At 26.1% G+C, this 25,615-nt stretch overlaps 1 long non-coding RNA gene across 1 annotated transcript; it reads right to left on the reverse strand.

The window, feature by feature from the left end:
* Positions 1–5,254: 5,254 nt before the first annotated feature.
* On the reverse strand, positions 5,255–14,290 carry LOC119689605. The gene is made up of 4 exons (XR_005253464.1): positions 14,188–14,290; positions 13,642–13,952; positions 5,654–5,732; positions 5,255–5,547 (listed from the first exon to the last, which is right to left on the reverse strand). It is a non-coding gene; the product is annotated as an uncharacterized LOC119689605 (long non-coding RNA).
* Between the last annotated feature and the right edge of the window lie 11,325 nt (positions 14,291–25,615).

Raw genomic sequence — 25,615 nt, forward strand, 5'->3', positions numbered from 1 at the left:
ACAAAATCCTTATTAAATTAAAAATGAACAAACCTGATAACTTTAAAAACGTGACCTTAGTATTCCCCCACTTTGAAAGGATGGTAGCTCAGTCAGGTTGGTGAAAAAACGATATTAAATCTTCTGCTCGCTAAAAGTCGGAACTAAACACAGCGTTCAGTGGTTAACATGGTCTTAAGATTGGCTTATACTACATTTAACAGCCTTTGATCGTGTTTGGATTTGTTTTTCCAAAAATAAATATACCTCGCCTCTGATAAACTGTTTTAAATTTTACAAATTGAAAGGTTCGCCGATTTGATATATGTAATTTAAAAGAAATTGCAAAAAAATTACTTACTTAAATATTTATGAAATAAGAAAAATATTTTTATATAATATTTTTGACTTGCTAGGAGTGGTGTAAAAACAGTTTAAGATATGTGACTAAGGTAGAGACTCTTATAAAAAATTTCAACAAAAGGGTTGATAGATGCTAAAAACAGGATTTTGTATTTTAACTTAGTAATAATTCGTCGGACTGACGAAGCATGTCTCTCCAGCCCACTATTTCCAGTCTCTTACATGAAGTCCAATTACCGCTACCTCAGCATGATCGATCATTTCACTTCCGCCACGATCTACCTTTATGCCTTTTTCCTCCAACTACCGCTTCAAATGGCTTTTTCACTGAAGCATTCCTTATGCATTATCACGACATGACTAAAACCGCGTTGCCGCTGGATTTTAATTAGCTAAATTATCGTAATATCGTAAGAAAGTTTACACAACTCGTGATTCATTCGAATACGGTGATCGTCACCAACTCTCTCTCTCTCCCTCTCCCTCTATGAAACACCAAAGATCGTACGAAGAAGTTTTCTCTCTAATATTCCCAGTGCTGCTTTATCATTCTGTGACAGCGTCTATGTTTCTGCACCATACATAAGTACAGGAAAAATGAGCAACCTATGGAACTTAAGTTTTGTTTGTTGAGTGATCCCTCTACATGCATTCAGTGCTACTGAGCTCATTGTAGCACTTATATGTAATGGTGATTCTTCATCTGATCTCCAGACTGACATCATTGTTGTTCGTCATGACGGTTCCAAGGTAGATAAAGTGCTTGACAAATTCGGAAGTATAGTCGTCAGCTACTAGGTTAGCGTCCGATCGGCGCACATATATGTATATGTATATGTCGGCGTGTATGTAGTCGATATTTACTTCGTTTTTCCCTCATTCACCGGCAAGCCCATTCTTGCAGATGCGATAGCAGTAAAGGCAACTGATAAGGTTATATTATATTTAATAAATATATATTATGTGATTACTTTAAGAAGAGGTAAACGCGTTAATGGCAGTGTCAATAATAATTGAAGATTTTCTTCATTTCTTTTATTTAGAACCTAATAACAATCAAGTATTTCTGTGATAATGGTGATAATGGCAGTCATCATATATCTATTATATCGATATTATCTTAATAGTAATTTATATTTATAGGGGCCATTTTTTCATTTACTAGAAAAAAAATATAATAATAATACAAATTGATAGGAGAGAAAGTTATGCATTGATTAGATTTCTTCTGAATACAATCTAGCTAGTATCCTCACTAAAGTTAAATGAATGTTCTTAATTTTTATATAGTATTCTATTTTTAAGTGACAAAATTAAGTTTCAGTTAAATCCTTCACACTCTTTAATCTTTACCAACCTTCGGAGATTTTGGCAATAGGTGGAGTAGATTTAATATCATCGAGAAATAAGATCAATTTTATATTTTTTCTGAATTCCATTTATTCGTATTTCATAATTTTTTTATTCATTAAATATAATACAGTATATATATAGTAAATATGTACATATAATTGACTTTCATCTTTATGAAATAAATTGACTTAAAAGTATCTAAGTTCAGTGACTAAGTTTAGTGACTTTAATAAAAGTAGTAAAAGTAGATTTTAATTTTCAGTAATTAATAACCAAAACCTTTAACGATTTAACATTAAAATCTTGTTAACTGAAAAGCAGTTAATAAATCAGAAAATTAGGCAATTGTAAAAACAATTACAGACTGCACTTCCTTTGCATTGTCTCTTTGTGCATTCACTGCATAATTTGGCAACTTTTGGCTTGGTTAAAAATTATATGGCAAGTTGCTTTACGTAAGCAAAATTGTTGTCTTCAAATGTAAGCTAGCGGTGCAGAGTATCATTACCTAATATTACAGACTGTAGTAATCATGTTCAATTGGAAAAAAGAAATACTATATAAGCAGCTGCATCAGAGTTTCGCTTTAACACCGACAATGCAAGCTTCGGAACACAAGTGCAGTTATGCAACTGCAATAAAAAATGCAAGTCTTGAACGGGTTAAAGATAAAATGCACAAAAGTGAGAAGTTAAAATTCGAAAAAACATATACAAACACAATGGATCTTAAGGAAAGGTGCACCCAATCGATTGAACCTGATTTTGAATATGTGCTTTCAAAAAATAATTGCCGAAGCAATTATCGACGTGATCAAGTAAATTTTACGTTTGCAGAATATATGAAAATATCAGACATAAAAAAACTTATTCATTCAATTATTAATATTTTGTTGATACTGTTAGCAAACAACCTTACAGATCTTAATTACTTATATACTTCAAAAATATATATAATAAAAATTCAAGCATCAAGTGTAATATATATAATAATTAATTTCAATATTACAGACAGGTGTGTCGGCCAAAGCTTCCTCCATAAATAATATTCCATACTGATTAGAGTATTTAACTTCAAGTCTTTAACTCGTATTGTTCCACATTTTACTAATCAATATTCTTAGCAGACGTAGCTCACAAAATCTCTATTCGTATATATACATCATTTTTCATATTTTGCATTAATATGTCATCCACTAAAGGTAGTACTAAAGGAATATAACAGTATCTTATGATAAAACATAGCATTATCAAAAATAGGCATTTCCTGTGCCTATTTCCTGTTTGTATGCCTACATGAGTTCAAGTCATGCTGAAAAATTGTAAGTTTATAAATATTGTATATAGTACTCGCAGCTTGAATACGTTTTTATAGAGCTCAAGAAGTCTTCACATTCATTTACAGCGCTCGCATTGCCTGTTCCAATTTCTGAGTGTGTTATATTGTGTTATGTGTAAATTAAGAATTTAGTAATAAAGTATTAAAGTAATAAAGAATAATATTTGCGAATAAAGTAATTTTATTCATTCAATACTTCTGTATTCCAAAAATAAAACCTCAAGTTCTCCAGTATTATTCGGCAACAAAGTTCTTAATATTATTGAAAGTATTTTATAAAATATATTCCAATAATATATGCATATACTAAGTAACTACACATTTTTTTCCAGACTAGTATTCTGTAGTATTTTTATTAAAACATGTAAATTCAAAGAGGATTGAAGTTATTTAAGTCCATAAAAGCCTTTATGAATGAGGATGTGAATCGAGAACGATTTTAAAGGTGTAATTTTTATATGAGTATGTCAAGAATTGTATCCTGAATCTACTAGACACGCATTGCAGTAGATACTACAAGGTATACCGAGGCTAGCTCCATGCCGTCCTATGGGCCAGTCTTTGCCCTGCAAAGACAGATAGTAACCTAGATACCTAGATATTTGATACTTCTGTGTATCAAGTTAGATCTTGTACATTTGGAATAGCTCGGTCATGTAGTACTTTACCTGAGTACTGAAGCAGTATGGGCGCATTCGCTATTTGCCTGTCACAAAAAATGGTCATAAATCAACTTGGTAGGAGTAGGGATTGAAATAGGGGTATCCGTAGAAGGGGCGCCTCGTCAGCTTGTCTTCGCTCTCATTTCCTACTATATTAGAATGCTCTGGCATCCATTTTCATATCAAAATATTCTACACTTTTAAATCTTCCTTGCATATTGACCTTCACTGTTTGCGAAATTAGTCTAGTATAAAAATATTGTATGGCAAAACTAATGAATATATAAAATTTTGACTGTTGTACTTATAATACTCTATATAAATTTTCATCTTATTACGATATTGTGTGGTCATAGCATTTTTCAAAAAGTCATTAAGCTTGAGTCATTAAGTTTGTATTTGAACTAACACGATGGCACTAAGAGGGCACTAAATAATAAATATACATATAAATTTTATAAAGACAAAATAAAACTTACGTATATCTTATATTCTCGTGTCATGGAATTTCTGGAGAGCAATTTCAATACATACATACATACTAATTTACTAAATACATACTAAAAAATAAAACATCCGTTTTTCTTATATCCTCGTGTCATGGGAGTTCTGGAGAGGAATTTCATTGACTTTTTGGATTCTTAACCATAATATATTGCTCAGTTTATTGATGACCGTAAATTTGTATGCAGATGAGCTCAAGAAACTCTCTTCAGGGATATCAAAATAGATTTCATAAGTTATTATATTGATTAGATTATCGCTTCTTAAATTTAAATACTTTTTGTATTTGTTTATAAAAATGCTATAAATTTACTAAGTTTATGTAAATATGCCTGGAACATTTTTATTTCAGTTTTACTACATATGTTCTGACTTATCGAATCTGTTTTATGTAATTTATATATTCTCATAAAAATGGGAAATATTGCTGTATTTCTATCGATGTAAATACAATAGTCTAAATATTGCATGATGTATTGTTTTTTGAAATTTTAAGAAACTGAAATATTATCTTCAAAAAAATTTTTATTATGTATGAAAACTTCAAAACACTCTGAGCGCATTTAAATTCTTTTGATTGAAATAAAACAACATTTTTTTAATTTTTTGTATTTTAAGATAAAACAACTTCTTAAAAGCGATCTGTAAATTTAACTTTATTTTTCTTAGAACTTTAGAACTGCAAAAAAAAAAGAATTTAATTTAGAAAAAATTTGAAATTACTTTCTGTTTGTAAATATTTAAAATTATTTTCATCACCAAAATTAGTTTTCTATATATTTTTTTAACATTAATTTCTTTTGTGTGTGTGCTGTTAAATTTTCTGCTTAGTTATTTAAATATTTCTACACCCTACATTTCGGCTTAAATTGTTTCTTTTTTGCTTGTGCCTTTAATCCCTAACAAAACCCCGAAAAACAATTTTTGTTGTTATGGTTTGTGCTGTTGATCTTATTTATTGTTTTTTGAACTTTTGTTAGTTTAAATATTGTTTTTATACTTTTGTTTGGCACTTTTGTTTAATTATAACTAAAAAATAATTTATATATTTTTTAAATGATTTGTTTTTGTATGCATGTTAAAATAAACGAAATTTAACGATGACGTAAATGCCGCGGCCACAATCTGCCCAACGTGAAGTGGAGACGTGAGGCGGCAGACACACCAATTTACCTATATGTGTATCTAAGATCACTTCTGCATCTGTGTACAGTAATTTTGGTGTGTGCACATCCGATCCGATCCGTTCCAATCCATATTGCTTTAGATTTTCTGGTTTGTTGTTGCTTGAACATTTGCGCATTTTCTCTTCGAATTGATCTTCAAATGTACCCCTTTTAGTCACACACTGCGTATGAGAAACATTTTTGTTAATTTTATATATATGAAATATTAATTATTATAAATGTTTTTGTTTTTGTTTTTGTTTTTGCTTTGCTTTTGTTTTTATTTACCATAATGTATTCAAGATCTTGCGCCTTTTGGCTATAATTGCAATTTTATGGCATAATTACTGCTGGGCATTAACGTCATCTGAAAGATACATAAGAGAGCAATATGAAAATTTAAATAAATATACGGGTATCTATCGAAATATTATGTTAGACTAGAGAAATCAAATTGAAAACTTATTTAAAAATAAAACATTTTGTATTATATTGACATGAACACGTTCTACTGACATTGCCAAAATTTTTGGATTGACAATGTGGTAATTTATATTCAAGAGACTACCAAATTAGATACGCATTTACTACACACATATGTAGTTTTTTTTTTTTTTTTAATTAATTTTATAAACAATCACATTCCTATTGTAAATATTTTCTTAATTGCTAAAGGAATTTCGCCCAAAATTTTATAATGCGGTTGAGCGATAAAATACAGCATTCAATATGTTGCTTATCCACAAGATTCTTGCAATCGCAAAATCTCCAGCACAACTGTTGTATTTTTAGATAAAGTAAAATTTTTGGATGAATTTCCTCTGAACATAGATATAAATTTCCGCGCACATATTGCCTTCAGCAAGATATTTAATATTTTGACTTCAAGTGCTTAAATTAGTTCAAATTGTTTTTTATTTTTATTTAAAACAAACTGCACGTTTTTATAAAATTTTATTAATATTATAAAATATTAAATTGCTGCCATTTTAAAAATTTGCATTTTTTGAAAAGTAATTAAAATTACTTAGGAGTAGTTCTGTGGAGATTATGATAATAATCGCTAGATCGAAAGAATAGATCACATTCTTTTCTTAAAGAAGAGAAATTGAATACATGTAACACAGATATTCTCTATAAAAACCACATTCTAAAATATGAGTTTTTGGATATGGCAACGTATGCATAGATGGGCTAGATGGATTCTGCAGCAGATACGCTTAAAACCTAATCTAACCTTTAGAATGACGACTTTAAATTATTATTTACTAGAAAATACTCGTATCTATTTCATATATTGTCAAAATTATAACATTTTTAAATATTATTTAATCATTATTTAATCATAATCCCAGTAGAAACACCGAGCAATTTAGCGCTTACAATACTATTTAACCAATTAATACAATACGAAATTTATATACCATATTTGCTTTTCATATCAATTATAGAAACAGATTGATTAAATTTTTTTTAGATAAATGTTATGTAGTTTTAGATGTAAAATTCTATATTTTTAACACATAATGAGTTATTCTAACATTTATTTACAAATATTATATATCAATAATAGTTGCGATATTTCCTATATTTTAAAATCCTTCTGGTATAAAATAAAAATACATTAACTAATTATAATCCAATTTACTTTGATCGTCTGTCGCATAATAAAAAAAAACGTTAGAAAACTCTAAATCATTCTCTAGATAGAAAGAGGACATATATTTCAGATTAGAAATACAAATTGTTATATATATATATATATATATAATAATTATTATAATATATAATATATATAATATTATATATTATATATATAATATAATAATTATATATAATTTTTCAGTATATACATAATACAAAATACTTAGAAATTTAATAGTCTTCCTAATAAAGTCAGTGATTGCAAAAATACTCTAGTTATTATTTATTTCAAATAATTGCAGCAAGTATTTTCAATCATTACAGGTAAATTCTCTTCTATATAAAAGAAATAATTATAACTTGGTCCAATTAAAAGCCTTATAAATTTATATTTATAAATCTACCGAAAACATCTTTTCAACGAAAAACTTTAGAGTTTATCCAACACAGCAGCAAAAAAAAAAAAAATAATAACCAAATAATAATATAATAACTACAATAAGCATTTAATAATATAAAATTAAAACTGTAATAAGCATTTCACTTAAGTATCTCTTAATACATATTGAAACGGGTCAGTTAAAAGTTCAATTGAAAACATCTAGAAGACCAAAAAAATTCACAAAATCAAGAAGACCTGAGAGCTTAAATGATATCTGTTGAAGATAGATGACGTGAGATTGTTACATGTACTATATACTTAAAGAGCAAAAACAAACCACATTGACATGATTGAAGAAATGCTTAACCCATCCCAATATATAAAATCAAATGAGATATACATATATGGCAATTTATCGAAATGAATAGCTATAGAGTACCTTTAAGTTGTGGGAAAGGACACTATATACTCGTTTATGAAGTATAGCTAAAATAACATCTAATCAATGAATTTTATTACTGCGAGAATCAAATAGATCTAAAAGAAACAGCTAACAAAATATGTATTGAACATTCTAAGAGCGAAAAATATACCGAACTAATACTTTAGCTTAATTCAAGTTATATATATATATATATGTTATATAGCTAATACGCCGATTTCGCGATCACACGTGTGCAATTCTAGTATTCTTTGTGTACTACTTTTTAATATCAACATTGATCATTTGACAGTGCATATCCAAAATGAAAGACCTATAAACATTCTGTATATCGATATACCTATAGTGTTGATTAACCAATTTGATTGTTTAGAAAGTTAGAAAAATCACTGAACTCCTATCTTAAACTGGTCAATGGTGTCACATATTTGTATTTGTACACCAAATCCATATTTAAGATGATCAATTATATATTATTTGTTGTACTTGTACCATATTGTGTGGCAGACACAAACAGCTCTTCATCAAAAACCGTTGAAAATAGTTCATATAATCTTTTATTGTGGTTGATAGGGAGTGTTTTAAAAATCCTAACATAATCAAAAAATATAAATGGATTGAATCAATTATGTGGATGTCGGAGCGAGTATTTACTAGCGTACAACAAAGATACACGAAAACAAGGAAAGGTGATGTAGACACATACCGAGACAAGACGAAAATCATATTGTAAGATATGCTATGGGTATTACGAAATTCTTAAGTAGCAGAAGACTCGTAAGGTTTTAATGAACTGTAAGGTACAACATCTAGAAAATGTGAGACGTGCGAGAGGCACTTGACCCAAGTAACTCAAACAAGTTTAACAACAAGTTTTAAATAGAAAATATTAATAACACTAATAGTCTTATTCTCACTTAATACAAAGATTAAGTATTAGTTATAACTTCACGATATATGAAGTTTGACAAAAGCTTACACTATTATATATAGATTATATTATATATAATATATATAATCTATTATATATAATATGCTACTTAAACTTTTGTTAGTTATGAAATATAAACACAGAATTATTTTTAAGATAATATAAAAGCAAATATTAAATATTTTGGAGACCTTGAGACATCCATGGATTTTATTAACTTAATAGCCGCCTTACAAGCGCAAGAACTAGGTGATTGACGAATATATTGAGAAAACTTAGGGCATATATTTTCAAATATTTCAAAGTCTGTATTATTATGATTTATTGTTGTCATCATAGAATAAAATATCAATGTTATATTTTATAACTATTTGTTGACTGAACTCAAGACTTCTGCTTTAACACAATTTAATAATAAAATAAATTTTAATATTTATTTATAATTGTTAATGGATATTGTAATTTTAATTTACAATCTCCAATAACGAACTAAGTTGCCAAATACTATAAGGAATACTCAAGATCTTGAATAGACTACCACACCGAGTACCACCGTAAAGTGTCAAATAGATATCGAGTACTTTTTACGAGATTGTGATATATGATTACACCTTATACAGTTGGATATTGCTGCCATAACGATGTAAGATTAACATATGTGACTTTGTTACTTTTTTACAAAACTCGTTAATCCAAATCATGATTATCCCTATAATAAATTATTATTGTTAGGGGATGTGGCACTGCGACAGTCGCGTCTATTGTGCCCTCTCCTATAATTAATAGTTCTATTGAATTTACTAAAATAATAGTTGTGTTACATCAACCTTTAAGAATATGTATTTTTGGTAATATCTATTGAGAGGGTCAGTATGTGTCGGTATCTCAACTATTACATTTCTTATAAGTAAAAGAAAATGTATTGATCTATTTGATAATTGGTTAGAACAGATTTTTTTAATATTATATTATTTCGAAAAAACTAATAAATTTTATTATTAATTAGAATATTGCAAACATAAAATTGTGTTATATGCTTAACGTTCAATGAATAATTACCACCAGGTGGAAAAAAATACAATAAAAAAATATTATTGAAAGATAAAAAACTGAAAATGAAATAGAAAACAAATTTATTTTTTCTAGAATTAATCTTGCATCTATTTTTGTCCGCAAATCGAAGCGAATTGCATTAAAAATCTTAAATAATTTTAACGCAAAAAACGCTTTAAGATTTTATGAAACATTTTTAATAAATAGAACGAAAATATTTCTGATGTTTTATATACTTTTCATCGTTTTTACTAATAAAAAAAATATAAAAAGTAGCCAAAATTCTAGAAAATTTCTAAGATTCAGCACAAAAATATATAAAATTTGGTATATTAAAAAATAAATTAATTATTAAAAATTAAAATTTTATTTATTACGCATTTATATATGTATCTTATATATATATATATATATATATATATATATATATATATATACTAATAAACGCGTTTTTGCACACTTATCACTCAAAGCGTTGACAATTTTTTTATACTGAAATAGAGTATCTAAAGCATTGTTTTTTAAAAGAATAATGTTTTCACATATATTTTTTGCGTTTTTCAAAAAGAGATAGACAGCTTTTTGGTTCATTTCATTTTTTACTTGTCAACAAAATGCTTAACATTTTGTTTTTAAATTAAAAAAAAAAAATAAATGCTTAAATATATATTTTTATATATATAAATAGCATACTTATAGCAGCTGCTACATGAGAAGAAATGTTAAGCTCTGGATAAATTATAACATATATTTGAAATTTTTTTTATAAAATGCGACAAGATATATCCATAATGATATATATATATATATGCACTACAATTTATGAAATAAATATTTTTATTTAATCAAGCTAATAGCACATATTTGAACTAACATTTTTTTTTAAGCTAACAGAAAATGAACTTATATTATGTTATATATATATATCTGATATATATAACAATCAGCTGTTAGGCATAAAGAAATACATATTTTCATAAATCACCCATTAATTTTTACGGTTTATTTTTTTGTTTACATACTCTTATATAGAATTATTTTTACAATATGCAAATTATTTAATAGTTTACTTAACAGTTTCTTTTTTGTTGCAAATACTCTTTTATGAACCTTAGAATATTTCTACAATTTCTTTTTATATAAACTAAATAATAGAGTCTTGTATCCAGGTGGTCACCAGATGACTGATGACTACAGAGTGATTTAATCCACTAATGGTTCAACTAACATTGCCATTAATAAACAGTACGTAATTATACCGAATAACACACAAACTTTCTACTTTTAAAGTTAATGAGTATCATAATCTATTTAATTACTTCAATTAGGGCCTACAGAACCTTGCGAATCGATAGCGTTAAGATTGCGTGCGAACTACGAACTGAAACCTAATATATTGATTTCAAGTATTAGTTTTTATAAATAAGAATATAGCATATTAAAAATTAAATGAAAATTAATCAAAATTTATAGATATTTCTGATTAAAATTCATGGAGATATTTATTTAATTGTTATTAAAACAATTTAATAAGGGACAAAGGACTACTCCACTATTCTAAAAGAATACTCAAATAAATGAGCAAAAGATTTTTACATATAAGTCACATTAATAATTCGTGATCAAAATAATGTAATAGATCAAACATCTACCAAGAAAAAAAAAAAGTAAAATGTACAGTAAGATATATACAATATACCAAAGTTCTAGACTTTCAAAGTTTTATACTGAAAACAACTAAAATTGAATCTTGCAAAAATATAATCAAAAAACCCTAAACATATATCTCTTTAAAATTGTTAAATGATTACAATCAATGGTTGCTTACAAAATGATATATATATTTAGATATTGCAATATATTGCAATAATTGTTTAGACTTCTTTGATATAAAATATTTTCGGTTTTTTGTAAAAAAAAAATGGTATAACATCGCCAAACTACAATTTATAGGGAATTTATCAAAAAGTTTTTACTGAACAAAGCCAAGATCGTACTTGGCGAAACTCATGATAGCTAGTCTAGCCAATTAGCAACCACAAATTTAGGAACTACAGAAAGGAACAAAAAGAATAAACAACTGAACACTATCGTTGCAAATAGCCAGATCTGGCAAAATTAAGGGCAAAATTAGGACTTTTACTATGTAAATCTATTAACTTATGAACATGGCAGACATCCCTAACATAAATTCACGATATATAATAATATAATATCATGCATCCATCGAAAAGTTAGTTTTAAGACTTAGCTTTTTATTACCGGATTTGTGGTATTAAAACGGCACCTAAGCTCTACCTGAATAGAAGCGAAATGCCTAACGCCACTAAGCCCAAAAAACAATAATTGTAAAATATACTAACTATCCTTTGTGTTACATATATATTTTTCTGCCTGAGTTATATACTAGTATATATATATAATATATAGTATATATACACAGAAATAATTATGTTATTAATAAATTGTTAATTACTTATAAATTTTTTCAACAATATTACTAACAATTTATTACTGATGTAAAATTAAAAGGAAATATATAGTTATACATTATATATGATTGTATAAATATTAGCTCGATTTACATATATCAATGTCTAAGCTTTCGTTTAATAATCTTTAGACTTGTTCCCAAATTTTAACAAACAGATAGATAAACAGATATTTCTACATTTAGATATTTCTGATGTAGAAATATTAATTTCATTAATTAATTAGAATTAATTAGTAAAAAACTAAACTTTAAATATAAATCCTCTATGGAATTTAAAGTTATATAATATTTCTTAATAAATAAATAATATTTAAAAAGCAATCTGATCAAAAATTTTACAAAAAAAATTATGTTCTATTATAACTTTATATAAAGTAAATATTAATTAAATGAATTATTTAAATAAAAAATTTTAATTAACATTTTTTTATAAAACAAAGTTTCTACGTGAAATTCTGTTGTTTATTTAAGTTTTATTTAAGTAATTGAAAAACTGTTTGATTAAACAAAAATTTATTTAATATGTATATATAAAAATATCAATAATCCCTTCAGCTATAGGTTAAATTAAATAGAGAATCCAATATATCATACCATATATGGTATAGTAATTTAAAATGATCACAACAAAAATTCTTTAAAAATATTATTTGATTATTTCATTTATAAAAATAAATAATTAGTAATTAATTGCATTTTATGCATAAAATAAAAGATTAATAATAATATTTTATATGCATAATTAAAGAATTAATTATTAAATATATTTTATATACATACATAAAGAATTAATTATTAATTATATTTTATGTAGGTAAAGAAATAATTAATAATTTTATACAAAACTAAGTTTTAAAATTAATAAATAAAAAAATATGTAAAAGGGGTTATAAAGAAATGGCTAAAATAATTTAATATAAAATAGAAGTTTATAAAAACTTCCTGAGATTTTTTTTATGTCCATTCAAAATAATATTCACTATTAATATAAAATATCTGTTCGAAATTGTTAAATTCAGAATATTAATTGTTAATTACGAAATAGTATATATACGAGTATATTAAGATAATGCAAAATATTTTTATAAAACTTGACTGCTTATAAACAAAAGATTTTTGGAATTTTGTCGATATTTTTTTAATATTATATTAAATATATATATATATAGATATAGATATTACAAAGTAATATCTGTTGATATGTAATGTTTAAATTTGATATTTTGTTTATATTTTTATATAAAATAAATAAAATAATTTTATTAATATAACTTTTAATATGTTTAGGAATTAAAATTAATTAAATGCAAGTAATTGCTTTTAGGCTTACCTGTCTTATAGACTATATCGCCTTATTTACACATTAACAACTACATTGATATATTATTACAATATTAAAGATTTGGAATTCGTTTTCTTAATTTAAAATAAATTCTATTAAAATTAACATCATGTAAGAACTGTGCTGTCGGTTTACATAGCAAAATTAATGTAAACGTTTGGCATATTTTAGAAGACAGCTTCATAGAAAGCCCAAAGTAATCCAAGTAAGAACACAAGGATAACGAAGGTGGTGAACAAACTTCTGGCCTCATTCATTTTTATAAAGTTTTGTTGTTTTTACTGTTGTGGTGATATGAGCTGTTTAATAGCAAAAAAATATATATATTTTTATATTGAATAATTAATAAAATTTTAATTTTCTTAATTTTCTTATTGATATTTATTTATTATTGAACATATTAAAATCACAGTTTCACTTCTTCATATATGATTTATAATGGATAGGATAGTTTTGGATTAAATTGTGTAATTAAAAAAAATTATTTTGAATTGGGAAAAAGGGTTTCAAAATGAAAATTTCTGGAACACACACTTTTGTATTGTTGATTTATCCAAAATCTGTCGATATTTCAAAACCGTTCGTACCGATTGCTACGGAATAACTGAAAAGCGCATCTATATGATTTCTCCACAAATGCCATGTTCATCAAGAACAGCAATAAGCATATAAAATACTTGAAGACAACAACAAAAATATACCATCGATTTGTATGTACAATGAATATTCCAATATTTAATTCCGTGTGCTGAATTGGTTTCTGTTGGACGCAGTTTTTTGCTCATTGGTTTACTGTATGTGAGTGGGCGAAGGAGGCATTTCCAACGCACGGCAAATATATGAAAATTTTACTGTTCTTAATATTAATTCTTAACTTTAGCCTTTTTTATTTCATTATATAAATAATTTTTATATTGTATATATATTTATATGTACACATGTATACTCTTACTTATTTTTGTATTTTAAAAAATACATACATAATGTTTTTCATCACATATTTTGGAATAAAATATTTAAATAGATATAAACTGCATACACATATATATTGACAAAATCAATTTATAGTATATAAATATATACAATTTATATATAGAAAGTAAATTTTCTATATATAAAGTTATCCGCCACTAATTTTAGCAAAAAAAAACAATTTTCTGTACTTCTTATCTTGTCAGCAAAGCTTCATGTCTTGTCCAAGTAAAAATATAGATAATCCATGTTGTACGTCGGTTGAGTAGATGTTTTTGCCATTAATTATTACTTCTACGTATTAATAAAAAAATTATTACACGCATATATAATATACATCACTTTATATACAAAACTTGTTGACACATTTATTTACTTGAATTAAAATACTTTTTAAACATTTCAAATAGTTTTCCATATAGAAATTTTAATTGATGGCAACATTTGAGCCATTCGATATTTTATGATCAAAAAGAATTTCAAATTGGATTATATATTAATCTTTTTATTTATATATAGCAATCAAATAGTTTATCAATTAAAAACATATTTTTGTGTTTATAAAATAAAATGTTTAACATTCGAAAACTGCACAATACTCGTATACGCAAGAATCTTATAGTTAAATCATCAATAAATTGTAATATAAAAATGAAGAGAATCTCCTGAACATATTAAATTCAATTTTTTTTATATCAAGTTTTTCTGTCGAATACAACGCAACTTTTGAGGAAAAGAAACTGAAAGGGTTCGAACAGGTAAGGAAAAAGGAACAACAAAAATTTGATTAATTTATTGAAATTTGCCTTACCATGCAACATACTTGACAATACTCGAAACAGTATTATATGGTCAGCCGAATTTCAATAAAATAATCAAATTATTGTTATTGCTGCTTCATTGCTCTTCAAACCCTCTTACATTAAATATAAGTTTCAAAACTTGAATTTGTATAGAAAAACAAAAATTTTAAAAATAAATAAAAAAGTGTTGCTATTAATTTAGTATGAGTATTTAATATGTATTTTCATTTTATAGAGGGTACGGGGTTTGTTCGACTAGTTTAATTAGAACTTCCCAAAGCAACTAATTTTAATAAATACAAATATAAATAAGACCAAGAACAACATAAGAAGTTTATTTACTAAAATTACACAAAGTTTTCTTTTTGTGTAGAGAGGGAAGAGGTGAAATTCTTTATACACTGTCAAATCGATCATCGTCGGAACGAGTATACATATATGAATATGTTCTTAACAATATGCACATATATCAATTTATACTAGTAAAGGTAGCATGAAAAATGTAATAATCGTCATATAGCACAAATAAGATATTTACTACTTAACATTTTGGGCTGATGGGCTGATTTAGGCCTGTAATTGCTTTAGCGATTTTTTTATGATCGCAATCAATTTCAAAACCCTTTTCAAAATTATTAGCTACTTCTTGAAAATATAAAAAGTGATCTTAGCCTGCAAAAGTGCAAGTCACCGTAGAATAAAAAGTTGATTATTGTCTCTCAATCACTGTTGTAAAGGAGAAACTTTTTAAAATGTCCATTTTCACTAGTAGCTCATAACTTTAACGTACTTTTCAAAACTTATTAACTGTACACTCAGAAAAATATTCTCTAACCATATACAAGTTAGATTAACCACAATTTTGTTAGAAGAACTTTAGCTCATGTGCTAAAGAAGAAATAAAAAGCAACATATGGGATGGTTGACCCAACGTGATCTGTCGAGTAACTATAGTTTGATTTTAGATATAATTAAATTCTGATTGAATCTACAAAATTATTTTTCTGAGTGTATGCAATGAAAGATCTCAAATATTTTAAAATAATAGCGAGTGAAAATATATTATCCAGAGCTCAGTATCAAACAACTGTAGAAATATAAATAGAAGATAAAAGTTTATTTAAGAAAGACGTATTTGTCATCACAACAACAATAAACTTTATAATTCATCGAATTCTATAATAAGTAAGATAATAAGATACCTGTAATATAATATATAATTTTTGAAAACTTACCTTTTTATTTAATTACTATCATGTAACAAAGACCTTATATACTATTTTTAGCTAAGTTATTCATTAATGAACATGAATCGAATTTCTCGCTGAATTTAAAAAATGGCATAGAGGGTCCATAAAAAAATCAGTAAAACGGCAAGTATGACGAAAGTTGTCAACAAGCTCTGCACTTCACTCATATTGGCTTCTGAAATAAAAACAAAATAAAATAAAAATTATATATGAATAAAAGGTGTTTAGAATATATATTATAAATATGGCAGTAATGCAAAAGTTTATAAATTAGTTCAAATGAATATTTACACTGCCTTGTGATATCTTTATTGACTAAACTATCACTTTTTACCTCACTTAATGATCACGTTAAATGCTTTTATTGACTTGGCGTCTATAATATTCAGTATCATCGGTACTTGAGACAGATCGGTAGATTCAAGATAGAAGAGTTGCCGTAATATGTAAGACATGTACCTAATATTCAATAACTTGTACGGCATATTTTTTCCTATTGAATTTAGGGTTTAATCAATGCACAAAACTACTTTTCGTTAATTTTTTCAAATGTAACCCAATAAATATTTCAAGTATTGTTTGAAGGTAAAAGACTTATTCGAGAAATGAATAAAAGCCAGCGGTAACTGACCACCGGCGGCAAAACATTATTATTGACTACCTTAGAAGCTGGACCTTTGTCCCAAATCAAATAGGTAAAATTAAGCCGACAGCAATTACTAGTTTTTTAACTAGTCTAGAATTGTCTTAGTTGAGCTTTTAGGTGCACAATAGTTCGGTCGTGGTGCATTCATAACCTATTATTTATTAATAATAATAATTATTTGAAGGTTATCGTTTTAAAACACAAAAATATATACTCATATATATTGGTTTTTTATGAATGGTGCACCCCAAAAGTTTCGATTTTTACTGAATAATGTGATATATGTATATATTATATATATATTTTATATATTTCGTTTTATTGAAAACATATTAAAATTTTTCTTATTTTAAATTTGCTATTTTATAAGAATACACCACTTGTTTTTTGATTCTTTAATATTTTTTATTTGATAATGCTTTTTATATATTTTTTATCCGACTATAAGTTACTTTCTGTTAAAATTAAAATTCAAGGTTTGTTTAATATTTTCTAAATATTCTATATTTCAACTCTCCTTAATAGTCATTATCAGGATCGAGATCTATAAAGATAATTACAGATATTGTGATGGAGGAACTGCTCAACACATGTGTAGAAAATTTATATACAAAACCCAGATTGCTAACGAAATGTGTGAATGATATTTTTGGAATATTAAAGACGAGTGCAATGCAACTACTTCTAAGTTACTGAAATCGGTTATATTGCAAAAGGGTAAGTCAGTTAATGTAATTTTCATGCCTTTCCACACATATTATCTAGTTTTCTTTTTAAATTCTTATAACAGAGATTCTATGAAATATGTGTCTTTGAACCTATGGATTTGGACATCTCTATTTTAATATCTACCTTATCACAGGGTATTATTACACTTTTATTACTAAATGATTAACATTTAGTTAGTGAACTATTTGAAAACTAATTTCGAACAGACAGTACCTGTCATATAAATTGAATTAAACTCAAATCAAAAAGCACTGTCAACAATTTCATCGGTTAAAATGGGGCTACGAACAAGTGAGACCTTACAGAACTTTTGTAGAATAATTGTTACTATATAAAAGCCGTCGTAGCTAACTATTTAATGTTTAGACTAATCGGTATTAAACAATAATGTCAATAATGTCTTCTTTGGTTAGACATTATTATTGTTTGTTTTTTTTCTGGGGCTTTGGTTAGTGTCACTTAAAAAAAAAATGTGACAAAAAACTTGGAACTTGAGCATTGAAAGTTTGTGCAGCTTTGACTACTTGCGCAAAAACACGATTAGTCATGGTTTCTAATTTGATAGGTAAGAGTTCTATGACACTTGCAATCCATACAAATTATATACGGGCTATAAACTAATTAAAAAAATTCGAATGTTTCCTAAGACCACTGATAATGAGTACTTGGCAGTACTCGAAACAGCCAAGAGTCGTTGTACGGTCAGCCAAACTTTAATATATTAACTAAAATTTTTGTTGTTGTCTTTTTACTTCCATTTGAATTCTACCAATATTTAAGTAGTTTCTTTTCGTCATAAAACACAAGACTTTCGACAAAAATAATTAACATTAATAATAACTGCAGTTGACTATTTTAAAATATTAATTGAAAAAAAGATCATTTATTTATACTAATAGCAATGTATATCTTCGCTGTGGTATGCCAATAATCTAAATTCTCGAGACAAAGTAGGCCAGTCTTCTTTATACAAGACAAGCTGGCAGTCGTACCAATTTATCTAGAAATAGCAATCGATAAAGCTAAGATACAATGTTGCCCCAAATCAGTTGTTTATATATATTCCGCAGGATCATGTCTATATTTCATATTTTATATGCAATTTTTAATTAATTTATATTAATTTTTATATTAATTGTCGGAATCGTAATGGTGTAGATAGTAATGTTTTTATAATTATATACTTGTGATATAGGAAAATTATGTTCTTTTACTTTCCTTTGCAATTCAATATAAATTCCATTTGCAACTGATAAATTATAATATTTCATTTACTATAACATCAACAAGTTGCCAGAAATTTTGCAAAAAATAAGCAAATGATGTATTTCTTAATATTGAAAACAATTTATAAAATTTTAATTATGTTGAAGTAATAAAATTCTTAAATATTATATCCGCATATTTACACAGAAAATCAAAAAGAAAATCACATAATCAAATAAAAATTATTCAATGCCAAATCTGTTCATTTAATTCTTTTATTTTTATTTTATTATACAATATACTCTTTTTTAATTTAAGACTTCTAAAAAATTTAAATAATTTTTTTTTTGATATGTGTATCTACAAAATTTTATGTCTTTGCCAATAGTAAAAAATGTATCATTAAAATATTTTTTACGATAGCACGTGTAATTATTTTCCGGAAAAAGTTCGCTTGTTTTACAATGAAAACATCAAATTTTTCAAATTTATTTGTTGATTTTCAAATTTTCTATTTATTTCTTTAATATTTTGATAATAAAAACAAATAAATTTCTAACACAATATGTCATATCGAAATAAATATAAATAAAAACAAATCATGTAAACGATGACAAAGATTTAAAATGTGGATATCACTAAAGTAACATAATTTATATCTAAAAGTAAATATAGAAAAGATTATGCCAGAATTATATATAAGATTTTCACAATACAGTTATTGTAACCATGAATTGATGACACATACATTAGACGATCACTTCGAAATATTATATAGTAATACCATATGTCCACATTTATTTTCTCATATGAAAACAATAATCCTTCTATCAGTACAAGAGTTAAAAGAATTTGAAATAGTTTAAGGGAGAATAGACACCCTTAAGTAAGGGAGAATAGACACCCATACTTGCCCTTAAGTGTTAAAGAAAGGAGAAATTAGATTTAATAAAAAGTACTTGTACTTTCTTACTGGCTTATCAACTGACAAATAGAACTTGTACATCTAATTATATTTCTAAGCATTTATATACATACTTGTATATTTCATTCCGATCTATAAGGAAGTTTTCGAAATTATTTCAAATATTTTTCTACTCCTCTTTAGATAATATATTCATTTTAAATACATTTGATTAATTTTTATTTTCCTATTACTTTTCCTCTTTAACATAATTCTACATACGATATTAATTTCTCTGCCTTCAATATATGTAATATAAAAATATAATGAAAAAAAGCAATTTGCTTTAGTTGAAGCCTTTACACCCTTCACACAAACTTAGAATTGTCCAACGTTTGATATTTAAATTATTACCCCACATTTTTATATCAACGATAAATATATATACAATCGATAAAATTTCTAAACGTTCAGTTCTAGTTTCTCAACAAAAATTTCTAATAAAGGTGTGAACAAAAGATATAATAAATGTGTGAACAAAAGATATATTCTTAATGCAGACAAATTTCTTTAATACCAACATTTTTTCAAGAAACTATATAAACTATATATAACCCATATATATGAATCTTTGATTTGCCTAGCCCATATACCAACTTTAAGCATATTGCAGTCCTATCCACAGCGCAAATTGTTCGCTGTGGATAGCCCAACTTAGACATACCAAATGTCTAAGCACGTCTCTACCTGTGCTAATTAACAATAAACCTTACTTTGTCCGGTAAAATTTAGAACTCAATATTATAATATAGAATCAAAATATGATAAACGTACTACATATTACAAGTAAGTGGCAAAACAAGCATTTTAAAAAGTACGGATAAATCGGCCTAACTCGGTGGAAGTGGAACAAGCAAATATAGATGGATAATTTAATAAACGATCTTAATTAAATAGGTGTACGTAATTAGCTAGGCTTTTCAACAGTCCGGGACAATGGCACACATTGGCTTTAACAGATCTTGAATATATATAAATATCCTAATCTTCTAATTTTTGTTCCTTGCATTATATAAATTATTATAAATTATTATAAATTTTTCAACCATTTTATTAAGATCATCTTTTATATTATCCACCCATTTTTGCTAATAAATTTTTTTTAAAAGAGTCAAGAGTTATATAAAATAACTATAAACCAGTAATGAATAGGCTTTTAATGAAATTTATTAGAGACATTAAATGTTCTATGACTAACTTTTTCTAACTATTTTAATGAAATCAATGAAGTCGTTTGCATTAGGTTACTCTGAAAACGTTCGATTAAGCAATAAAATTTGACAGCTCTAGAGTAAATCTTGATTGAATCCAAATTTATTAATCGAAAACGCCATAAGGTTATATCAGAACTAAGGGATATAATTAATCAGTTTTATAATTAATCATTCAGTTTTATAATTAATCATTCCGAGCAGTACCGTTATAAAGGTGCTCAAAGAAGTCTATCATGGCCCAAGCATCACTCGCAAAAAGGCATCTAATAATCTACGAGTACATTAAATGTATTACATTAATATTTCTTATTCGGAGGGCGCAAAAAACTATATTAATTCAAGCGATACTTAAACAGACGAAGCTACTTATTCCAAGTCCGTTCTTTGCGACTATATTATATATGTATATCTTGACAAACTTAATGTATGATTTCTATGTGATCGATAAGTAATTAAGAAAAATATAACTGTTATCAATAAAACATGGCTTATATGTATAGATATATATCTTGCACATAATATATATTACAGATAATATATAAGTTAACATAAGTGTATAGTATAACAGTTTTGTATGTCTGCCTATCCAAAATGCTGGTTCGCCATACTAAAATTATATATATGTATAAAATAAGTATAAATATAAAAAATTATTTTTTTTAATAAAATTTTTTATTGTTAAAACTAAAACTTTTTTTAGCAAAAAATATTTGATTTTATATTTGCAAGTAAATAACTAATAAATAAATTAATTTCTAAAAGCTTGTATAAACCTTTACTCAATGAAATAATTATTATTGAAACGTGACTAGTAACTCTTGAGCTACCATATATGGGAGCGAGTACACACAGGCAGCCATTTCGTGTGTTACTTCAGCATTATTTTCAAGCTAAGATATATACAATCAAAACTCACCTAGACTAATATAGGTGATACTATATAGTCTTCTAAGAATCAGAACATCTCTTTTTTATTGAACACCTGGACATAAAGATATTAAAGGAAACAAACTAACAAATGAGATGACCAGTGGAAGGTGTGAAATGGACATAAGTATTACCAATTCCTCATACGTATTACTTGCTATAAATTAGCAAATTGAGTACTAGCTGTAGTGTCTACCAGACTTTACGAGAATATTACCCACGAGGAATATTGCGAGGATGCTGCAGCGGTGACATACTCTATCAAGCGAACTGTATGCAAGATGCCGATGTGATAATGTTGTCTCCAACATATATAATGAATGAATTAATGCTGTCATAATTGATATTAAAATGTAATTTAAAAAAAAAACTGAGTAAAACTCTCTAAGAAAATTAATTTTACACGACCCTTTCAAAAACTGAAACTAAATGAAATTAAACTAATGAACTAAAAATTGACTATTAGAATGAATTATTTTTGAAATATTGATGTTTTATTTAGTAAATGTTTACTTAGTCTCTCTGCATCTCGACAAATATTGAGTATGGAGAAGCATCCAGTTCTTCGAAGAATTTTATTATTTCTTCGGCTAATGAATAATCTTCAACATTTATGCTATTAAATATAATTTATTTTCTTATTACTCTGATCTGTGCCTATATAAAAAATAATTTTGGGTAAATAGTTAATAAATAAAAATTTTTTTATTTGAAATGTTACACCCAAGCAATCAAACTATTATATTTTTTTAAAAAAGTTATTATATTCGGCATTTACAAAAACTAAAATGTATTCCTTTCTATCTGGATATATAAGCATTAACAATTTAATATACCATAGTTTGACTTCGAATCTGTTAATGATCAAAAGTTTCTTTATAAAGGATTCTTAACTTATTTTGTATTGAAAGCGTTATTTTAAATCATAGAAGTGCTTGGAGAAACTTTGTAAATAGAACTTGTATGTATCACAGATAATGGCAACCCATCTGTATATTTCAATATTTTAATTATATTAACTTTCCTTATAATAATGCAACTACAAATTGAAATTGTTTAAGTTTTAAATAGTATTAGACAGATTCACTAAAATTAGTTTAAAGATTTTATAAACTCGTCCAAGTTTCCTGAAGTCGTCCTGAAAGCATTATTATACTTGAAAATACCATATAACAACATTATTACCTATATGATATATATGTATATAGAATTTTCTATAGATTTTAATTATCAATGAATTCCAACGATATTTGTTTGCAAAAATAAAGACCTCAAGTTCCAAAATGAATAATTTGTTTATATTCACCATGAAATTAACACAAGACACACATAATATCAAGTAAGAAGTGTGCAGCTGATATCACTTTTATCTAGATTCTCAGAGATAAGAACATAAAACGAAGAATAAAGTAGATGCTCGACTTGGTGCTTCTATGTGCTTCTAGCAATAATTAAGAGAAATACTTAAATTTATATTCTTTAGTTAGTCAATAATAAATACAAGATACTTAAGTTATGTGTTACTTTCTGATTGACCTGACCTGGCTGTCATTTAATAAGACCCGATCTTGAAAATTTATAATACTGCAAAGCTTACTGCAATCTTCTCTGATCTTCTCTAGTGTCTAAGAATCCGGGTAAAGAAGCTGTGTATTGATCTTAATACTCTTATGAAATTTGAAGAAACTTGCAGGAAAAAGAAACAATCTGGCATTTTTGGAGAAGAATTCGTTGGGTTTCTTGCGAGAAATATGGTCGTAAAACGGCAATACTCTTATGAAAGTTGGAGAAACTTGCAGGAAAAAGAAACCATCCGGCATTTTTGTAGAAGAATTCATTGGATTTCTTGCGAGAAATATGGTCGTTAACCAATCAAGCATTAGAAAGAGTTAGTTAGAGTAGACTTGGTCGTTTTCAGAATTTATTAGATAAAAAAACTATTAAATTGAATAGAAATTAAATTAAACACATTATCATAATATTCCGTCTCTACCGTAAAGACCTTGTAAGTCTCGTAAAACTAAGATTTGGTGATCTGACAAATAAGAACTTCAGCTGCATTAAAATTTTTTATTCATGCTATATCTTTTAACCACTTTCTAATCTAATGTCCTCAAATACATGAGGATTATCTGTGTTGTTAATTCTTATTTAAATAAACACATTAAACACAAAATTTAAAAAATTAAATAATATGACTGAGAGCAAGACAATACTAAATATTTTATAAGCATTACAAACACATATTTATAAAGCAATGTATACGACTATTAACGCCTTTATATGATGGAAAATGAAGTATTAAAACATTATCATATAAAAACAATTGAAAAAATCAAATCGCTTTTATGATCGTGTGGATTCAATAAACCGACGAGTTTTATCATTTACCAGATTTCTAAACGTACCAAGATTTTATTCTGAGAAAGTTTCTAAAAATTCCATAATATGAACGAAACTATAATATCTATAAAGAACATAACAGGACCAACAATTGATACACATTCAAACTCTGACTTAAATAGATTAAAAACACACGCCAAGTCTATTGTCTCTGGTAAAAATACAGAGCTTACTTTAAAGTAAAGTCACTTTATTATAAATATTGAATATCTGCACTGATCAGTATATTTATAAATGTTAGTTTATTTAAAAATGTATAATTCATATAGTATATTCACCCACAAAGCAAAAAATAAGTTCTTAAAGCCACAAACTCTAAAACAGAAATTAAAATAAAATAAGCTGCATAAAAATATTACAATTGAAAAGGGATTAAAAATTAATAAAATCAAATAAAAAAAATTAAATTAATTAATTAAAATTCAATATCTTCAGAAAAATATTTATTTTGAAAATATGTCAAAAAGTAAGGATTTTAAATAAATGGATTTAATCAGTTTAAAAAAACTATTAAAACAGCTTTAAATAATTTAATAAAATTAATATAATAAAGTAATAATATTATATTCATTTACAAAAAGTTATTACTTTTTAATAAAGCTTATAACGTCTTATAATTATTAAACGAGTAATATAAATAACAAATAAATAACAAAATATTAATATATACAAAAATGAAATAGAATTTCAAAAAAAAATAAAGAAGCAAATAAAAAAAGAACGAAAAAAAAATTAAAAAGATCTCTGTTATTTACAACTGCTATATACCACTTTACCATTTCACTATTATTGTTGACAACAGACTATCTACAAAACCATATAGTATAACATTTTAAATAATAAAAATA

The sequence above is a fragment of the Teleopsis dalmanni genome, chromosome X (genome assembly GCF_002237135.1).
Source record: "Teleopsis dalmanni isolate 2A chromosome X, ASM223713v2, whole genome shotgun sequence".
Classification (NCBI taxonomy): Eukaryota; Metazoa; Arthropoda; class Insecta; order Diptera; family Diopsidae; genus Teleopsis; species Teleopsis dalmanni.